Source organism: Rhinolophus ferrumequinum, chromosome 9, assembly GCF_004115265.2.
Source record: "Rhinolophus ferrumequinum isolate MPI-CBG mRhiFer1 chromosome 9, mRhiFer1_v1.p, whole genome shotgun sequence".
In the NCBI taxonomy this organism is placed as follows: Eukaryota; Metazoa; Chordata; class Mammalia; order Chiroptera; family Rhinolophidae; genus Rhinolophus; species Rhinolophus ferrumequinum.
Window position 1 is genome coordinate 94,129,917 of NC_046292.1, and position 9,184 is coordinate 94,139,100.

Below are 9,184 nucleotides of genomic sequence, written 5' to 3' on the forward strand. Positions count from 1 at the left end.
GAGCAGAACTAAATGAAATAGAGAACAAAAAGACAACAGAAAAATTTAATGTGACAAAGAGCTGGTTCTTTGAAAAGATTAACAAAATTGACAAACCCTTGGCTAGACTCACTAAGATAAAAAGAGAGAAGACACTAATTAAGAAAATCAGAAATGAAAAAGGGGAAGTTATCACGAATGCCACAGAAATACAAAGGATCAGACAGTCTTCGCGTGGAGTTGCCGTGGTTTCCTGCTTCAACAGTGCTTGGACGGAACCCGGCGCTCATTCCCCCCGTCCTGCCGGCAGCTCAGATCTAGCCTTCCGCCACCTTCTCACAGCGCCTTCCGACCGCCCTGAGGTTCCTGCCACCGCAACAGCGTCGCCGCCGCCTCTCCTTAGCCGCCCACCATGACGTCCGGGACCTCCTCGCAGGTGCGCCAGAACTACCACCAGGACTCCGAGGCTGCCATCAACCGCCAGATCAACCTGGAGCTCTATGCCTCCTATGTCTACCTGTCCATGTCTTACTACTTTGACCGCGATGATGTGGCTTTGAAGAATTTTGCCAAATAATTTCTTCACCAATCTCATGAGGAGAGGGAACATGCTGAGAAACTGAGGAAGCTGCAGAACCAGTGAGGCAGCCGAATCTTCCTTCAGGATGTCAAGAAACCAGACTGTGACGACTGGGAGAATAGACTGAATGCAATGGAAAGTGCGTTAAACTTGGAAAAAAGTGTGAATCAGTCACTGCTGGATTTGCACAAACTGCCCACTGACAAAAACGATGCCCATTTGTGTGACTTCATTGAGACTCATTACCTGAATGAGCAGGTGAAATCCATCAAAGAATTGGGTGACTACATTACCAACTTACGCAAGATGGTGGCCCCTGAATCTGGCATGGCAGAGTATCTCTTTGACAAGCACACCCTGGGAGACAGTAATGAGAGCTAAGCCTTTGGCCGGCTTCCAGTAGCCACGGGGGTGACTTCCTGGTCACCAGAGCAGTACATGCATGTTAGGGTTACCTTTATCTTTCTATAAGTTGTACCAAATCACCTATTTACGTTCTTTCGTTTGTACCATTTCTTCAAATAAAGTAATTTGGTAACCCCCCCCCCCAAAAAAAAAAAAAAAGAAATACAAAGGATCATCCAAGAATACTATGAAGGACTATATGCTACCAAATTCAATAACCTAGAAGAAATGGACAAGTTCTTAGAAACATATAGCCATCCAAGGCTGAACCATGAAGAACTGGAAAATCTAAACAGACCGATCACCAGTAGCGAAATTGAATCAGTCATCCAAAACCTTCCTAAAAGCAAAAGTCCGGGACCAGATGTCTTCACTAGTGAATTCTACCAAACCTTCAAAGAGGATCTAATACCAATCCTGCTCAAACTCTTCCAAAAAATTGAAGAGACAGTACTCCCTAACTCATTTTATGAGGCCAACATTACCCTGATACCAAAACCTGGTAAGGACAACACAAAAAAAGAGAACTACAGACCAATATCTCTGATGAATACAGATGCAAAAATCCTAAACAAAATTCTAGCAAATCGAATACAACAATACATTAAAAAGATTATTCATCATGACCAAGTGGGGATCATCCCAGGGGCACAAGGATAGTTCAACATACACAAATCCATCAATGTGATACATCACATAAACAAAATAAAGGACAAAAATCATATGATTATATCAATTGATGCAGAAAAAGCATTTGACAAGATACAACATCCATTTATGATTAAAATACTTAATAAAATAGGTATAGAAGGAAAATACCTTAACATAATAAAGGCCATATATGACAAACCCTCAGCTAATCTCATAATTAATGGTGAAAAACTTTAATTTTTTAAAGTTTAAAGAATATAGAATCCCTTTGCTCTATATTCAGGAACATAATTAATGGTGAAAAACATAATTAATGGTGAAAAACATAATTAATAGTGAAAAACTCATAATTAATGGTGAAAAACTTTAATTTTTTAACGTTTAAAGAATATAGAAGCCTTTTGCTCTATATTCAGGAACACGACCGGGCTGTCCCCTATCACCTCTGCTTTTCAACATAGTATTGGATGTCCTCGCCAGAGCAATCATGCAAGAGAAAGAAATAAAAGGCATCCAAATTGGGAATGAAGAAGATTAATTGTCACTCTTTGCAGATGACATGATGCTATATATAGAAAACCCTAAAGACTCCACCAAAAAGCTATTAGAAACAATCAACGAATATAGTAAAGTTGCCGGCTACAAAATCAACATACAAAAGTCCATTGCATTCCTGTATACTAACAATGAAAACTCAGAAAAAGAAATACAAAAAAACAATTCCTTTTGCAATTTCAGCAAAAAGAATAAAATACGCAGGAATAAACTTAACGAAGGATGTGAAAGACCTATATGCTGAAAACGACACGACATTTTTAAAAGAAATTCAAGAAGACAGAAAGAAATGGAAAGACATTCCGTGCTCACGGAATGGAAGAATCAACATTGTTAAAATGGCCATGTTACCCAAAACAATATACAGATTTAATGCAATCCCCATCAAAATCCCAATGGCATTTTTTAAAGAAATAGAACAAAAAATCATCAGATTTGTTTGGAATCATAAAAGACCCCGAATAGCCAAAGTAATCTTAAGAAAAAAGAACAATGCTGGAGACATCACACTCCCTGATTTTAGCTTGTACTACAGGGCAACAATAATCAAAACAGCATGGTGTTTGCAGAAAAACAGACACGTAGACCAATGGAATAGAATTGAGAACTCAGAAACAAAACCACATAAATATGGACAGATAATTTTTGACAAAGAAGCAAAAAACATACAATGGAGAAAACACAGCCTCTTCAATAAATGGTGCTGGCAGAATTGGATAGCCACGTGCAAAAGAATGAAACTGGACTGCTATCTGTCACCATGTACCAAAATTAATTCAAAATGGATCAAAGACTTAAGCATAAGACCTGAAACAAAAAACTGCATAGAAGGAAACATAGGTAGTAAACTTATGGACCTTGGGTTCAAAGAGCATTTTATGAATTTGAGGCAAGGGAAGTAAAATCTAAAATAAATGAATGAGACTATATCAAACTTAAAAGCTTCTGCACAGCAAAAGAAACCATCGACAAAATAAAGAGGCAACCAACTGACTGGGAGAAGATTTTTGCAAACAGTGCCTCCGAGAAGAGACTAACATCCAAATTATACAAGGAACTCATGCAACTCAACAACAAAAAAACAAACAACCCAATTGAAAAATGGGCAGAGGACCTGAAGAGACATTTCTCCAAAGAGGACATCCAAATGGCAAATAGACATATGAAAAAATGCTCAACATCACTCATCATCAGAGAAATGCAAATAAAAACCACAATGAGATATCACCTCACCCCAGTCAGAACGGCTATCATCAACAAGAGAAATAGTTACAAGTGTTGGAGAGGCTGTGGAGAAAAAGGAACCCTCATACACTGTTGGTGGGAATGCAGACTGGTGCAGTCACTATGGAAGGCAGTGTGGAGGTTCCTCAAAAAATTACGAATAGAATTACAGTATGACCCAGCAATCTCTCTCGTGGGTATCTCCTGGGTACCCCAAAAATCTGAAAACATTTATCCATAAAGACACGTGTGCTCCAATGTTCATTGCAGCTTTGTTTACAGTGGCCAAGACATGGAAACAACGAAAATGTCCCCTGATAGATGAATGGATTAAGAAGTTGTGGATTAGGAAGTATACACAATGGAATACTATTCGCCGGTAAGAAAAGATGAAATAGGACCATTTGTTACAACATGGATGGATCTTGAGATTATAATGCTAAGCGAAATGAATCAGACAGAAAAAGCAGAGAACCATATGATTTCACTGATATGTCTTATATAAACCAAAAACAACAAAAGAACAAGACAAACAAATGAGAAACAAAACTTCATGGACACAGACAATAGTTTAGTGGTTACCAGAGGGTAAGGTGGGAGGGAAGTGGTAGATGAGGATAAAAGGGATCAAATATGTGGTGATGGAAGGAGAACTGACTCTGGGTGCTGAACACACAATGGGATTTATAGATGATGTAATACAGAATTGTATACCTGAAATTTATGTAACTTTACTAACAACTGTCACCCCAATAAACTTGAATTAAAAAAAAAAAGAATACTCCTGAACTCATTTTATGAAGCCATCATTTCTCTGATACCTAAACCTGGTAAAAAAAACACACATAAAAATAAAATTGAAGACCAATATCTCTTATTAATACAGATTCATAAATCCTAAACAAAATACTAGCATATGAAATACAACAACACATTACAAAGATTATACACACTATCAAGTGGGGTTCATTCCAGGGGTGCAAAGATGGTTCACCATATGCACCACATAAACTAAATAATAAATAAAAATCATATGATCATATCCACAGATGCGTAAAATGTATTTGACAAGATACAATATCCATTTATGATTAAAACACTTAGTAAAATGTGTATAGAAAAAAATTACCTCAACTAATAAAGGCCATGCATAACAAACCCTCAGCTAATATCATACTTCATGGTGGAAACCTGTAATCCCTTACTATTTGGAAAAAGACAAGGATGCGCCCTCGCACCACTGTTACTCAACATAGTATTGGAAGTTCTAGCCAGAATAATCAGGCAAAAAAAAAGAAATAAAAGTCATCCACATTGGGAATGAAAAAGGCAAATTGTCGCTTATTGCAGATGACATGACCCTTTGTATAGAAAACCCTAAAGACTCCACCAAAAAGCTATTAAACAGTAAATGAATACAGTAAAGTTGCTGGTTACAAAATCAATGTACATAAATCCATTGCATTCCTATATACTAACAATGAAATTTCAGGGGAAAAAATAAAAGAAACAACTCCTTTTGCAATTGTACCAAAAAGAATAAAGTACATAGCAATAAACTTAACAAAAGATGTGAAAGATTTATACACTGAAAACTGTAAGACATTATTAAAATAAATTTAAGATGACACAAAAACATGGAAAAATATTCCTTCAATGTTTTCCTAAATGGACAAGAATGTATTGTTTTAAATGGCTTCTGAAACAAGGTTCAAAAAGCTAACAAGAGAGGATCCAATATGGCACAGAAGATAAAAACTGTGCCTGCCATCTCCTGATACCACATTAATATTGCAATTAAATTATAGAAAAATCTACCTGGAGAACCATCTGAATTCTAGGTGAACTGAAGTTTTGTAACTAAGGATATAAAGAACAGGCCACATCAAGACAGATGGTGGGTTGGAGACATGGAATGAGTAGCCTCACACTTGCATGTCGTGGTTGAGAATCATGAGGGATATCTCAGCCACAGAGTAACGAGGGACCCCTAACCCCACATTGGGTCCCCAACCCTGAGTACCAGTGCTAGGAAGAGGAGCCCCCACAATATCTGGCTGTGAAAAACAATGTGGATTCTGACCATTTGGGTGGGAAAGAAGGCAGTGGGAAACCCATACCTCCTCCTAAAGGACCCATGCACAAACTCACTTACTCACAGGCACACACCTTAAGCTCTCATAGAGGGACAGTGACTTGGGATGAGTCAGAAACATACAGGAAGAGACTGAATTGTGTGGCTTCAGGGTGAGGAGTGGAGGGACAGTCACCATTTTCCCTGTGTAGAAACTTCCTCCCATGCAGCTAGCAGGTGGGCCCAATCTTTCCTGTGTTGAGCCCCCCCATCCCCCAACAACAAAATCTAAATCTGCATTGGCCTGGTAAACTCCCCTTGCTCCACCCTGGTGACTCCCTGGTACCCTGCTCCACCCAACTCGCTCAATGCCTGAGGCACTTCCTCTGCAAACAGCCAGCTCCACTCAAACTGCATTCTTTCTTAGACAACCCTTAGGGATCCATGGGACCCCAGTAGGCAGCAACTGGCCTCTGAATGCTCTGAAACTTTTGCTGTGTAGCTCCAGGTTCAGCACTGGCATCAAACTAGAACCTACACCAACCTTGTGAACACTTGTCCCATCCTGGTGATTCCCTGAGACCCTGCTTCACCCAACTCATGTACCAAATAAGGCTCTAACAGTGGCTGAGCTTCATGGGAGCCAGCAAGTGGCAGTAGGCTGCAGGGTGTCTTTTTGGTCTTTTTGCGAAGCTACCCCAGGTGTGGTACTGGTGGCAGCCATCCTCTGGTTGCAGTGTGGCTTCTTCCACACACCTCCAGGTTCAGCACAGGAAGCAACCACCCATAGATCACTTTGTATCTCCTACCAGTTGGTCCTCAGCCAGTCATAGGCAGTGGCTGAACTGGACCTGCACAAGAGCTCCTCCCAAAAGATCCCAGAATCAACATACCTGGAGCTTGGCTTCAGACCACAGCTGAACACCACCCAATTAGCCCCACAAGTGGCACATCCAAAGAGCAGTTGCAGCAAGCACAAGAGCCCACTGGGGCTAATCCTCTTCCATGGGGTAAGCCCTCTGAACAATAGCCTATGAACTATAAATATGGCCAAACCCCACAGTTAGCCAGCCTGAGGGTACATCCTACCCAATGACATGCCAATAGCAATCAAGGCTCAGCTATAACAGGAGGGCACACACAACACACACAAGGGACACTTGGAGCACCTAGCTCAGGTGACTAGAGAGACTCTGCCACTGGGTCCCACAGGGCACCTACTATATAAGGCCACTCAGCCAAGAGTGGGAGACATAGCAGGTTTTTCATAGCACATCATAGCAGATTGCCCTAATACATAGAAACAAACAGATAAGCAGCCAAAATGATGAAACAAAGAAATATGTCCCAAATGAAACAACAGCAGACAACTTCAGAAAAAGAACTAGATGAAATGGAGACAAGCAACCTACCAGATATACAGTTCAAAACAATTGTTATAAGGATGCTCAAGGAACTTAGTGAGAACTTCAACAAAGAGATAGCAAGTATAAAAAAGGACACAGAAAACATAAAAAAGAAACAGTCAGAAGTGAAGAATACAATAACTGAAATGAAGAATGTGCTAGAAGGAATCACCAGCAGACTAGATGAAGCAGAGGATCAAATCAGCGATTTGAAAGACAAGACAGCAGAAAACACCCAATCAGAACACCAAAAAGAAAAAAAAAAGAATTTTAAAAATGAAAATAGTTTAAGAGGTCTCAGGAACAACGTCAAGCACAACAACATTTGCATCATAGGGATACCAGAAGGTGAAGAGAGAAAGCAAGGGATTGAGAACATATTGAAACAAATTATGACTAAAAAATTTCCTCACTTAGCAAAGGAAATAGACAGGCAAACCAGGAAGCACAGAGAGTTGCCAATAAGATGAACCAAAGAGGCCCAATCCAAGACACATCATAATTAAAATGGCAAAGGTTAAAGACAAAGAAAGAATCTTAAAAGCAGCAAGAGAAAAGCAGTTAGTTACCTATAAGGGAGCTCCCATAAGGCTATCAGTTGGTTTTTCAACAGAAACTTTGCAAGAAAGAATTGGTACAGAATATTCAAAGTGATGAAAAGGAAGGACCTTCTACAAAGACTACCCTACTGCGCAAGATTATCATTTAGAATTGAGGGAGAGATAAGGATCTTCCCAGACAAGAAAAAGCTAAAAGCTCATCACCACCAAACTAGTATTACAAGAAATGTTAAGGGGCTTCTTTAATAAGAAGGGGGAAAAGAACATAAATATGAATAATAAAATGGCAATAACTATGTATCTGTCAATATTTACTTTAAATATAAATGGATAAAATGCTCTAATCAAAAAACAGGACAGCTGAATGGACAAGAAACGAAGACCCATACATATGAGGTCTGACAATTAAGTTTGCAAACTTGTTGCAATGATGTTAGATATTTTTTGATATTAGAGGGATTATTCATTATGAATTTGTTCCAACTGGACAAGCAGATAACCAAGTTTACTATTTGGAAGTGCTGAAAAGGCTGCAAGAAAAAGTTAGACAACCTGAACTTTTTGCCAACAATTCATGGCTCTTGCATCATGACAATGCACCAGCTCACACAGTACTGTATGTGAGGGAGTTTGTAGCCAGTAAACAAATAACTGTATTGGAACACCCTCCCTACTCACCCGATCTGGCCCCCAATGACTTCTTTCTTTACCTAAACATAAAGGAAATATTGAAAGGAAGACATTTTGATGACATTCAGGACATCAAGGGTAATATGTTGACAGCTCTGATGGTCATTCCAGAAAAAGAGTTCCAAAATGGCTTTGAAGGGTGGACTAGGTGCTGGCATTGGTGCATAGCTTCCCAAGGGGAGCACTTTGAAGGTGACCATAGTGATATTCAGCAATGAGGTATGTAGCACTTTTTCTAGGATGAGTTCACAAACTTAATTGTCTGACCTCATATGCTATCTACAAGAGACCCACTTCAGATCAAAAGACATACCTGTGTATGTAATGGGATGTACAAGGATGGAAGAAGGTATATTACAATTACACAAATGGAAACAAAAACAAAAAGCTAAGATAGCAATACTTATATTAGACAAAATAGACTTTAAAACAAAGGCTATAATAAGAGAAACAGAGGAACATTACATAATGATAAAGACATCAATCCAACAAGAAGATATGACCTTTGTAAACATTTATGCACCCAACATAGGAGCACCTACATACTTGGGTGCCAAAAAAATTGCATACACATTTTAAGAGATGTTAACACTTTGGTCAATGTTGCTCAAGCAGTAGTTCACTGTAATCAGAAGTGTCTGGACACTGATGGTAACCACTCTGAGCACCTCTAATAATTACAGAAGTCAAACATGACTTGTATTCGTCTTTTGTTATTGGTACATATTAATACAGTTTTTTCCTTTCTTAAAATGTGTGTACATTTTTGGCACCCTCTGCATATAAAGCAAATATTGACAGACATAAAGAGAGCGATAGACAGTAATACAATCACAGTAGGGGACTTGAACACCTCATTGACACTAGTGGACAGATCTTCCAGACAGAAAATCAATAAGGAAACATTAACCTTAACCAACACACTAGACCAGATATATTTCAATTGATATTTTTAAAGCATTTCACCCCAAAGTAACAGAATATACATTCTTTCCAAGTACACATGGAACATTTTCCACATGCACAACATGTTAGGCCACAAAACAAGTCAGTAAATTTA

At 39.0% G+C, this 9,184-nt stretch overlaps 1 pseudogene across 1 annotated transcript; it reads left to right on the forward strand.

The window, feature by feature from the left end:
- Window positions 1-253: 253 nt before the first annotated feature.
- LOC117027250 (ferritin heavy chain-like) lies at window positions 254-1,099 on the forward strand (annotated as a pseudogene). Its single transcript, XR_004423888.1, has one exon. The product of XR_004423888.1 is annotated as a ferritin heavy chain-like (transcript).
- The last annotated feature ends 8,085 nt before the right edge of the window (window positions 1,100-9,184 follow it).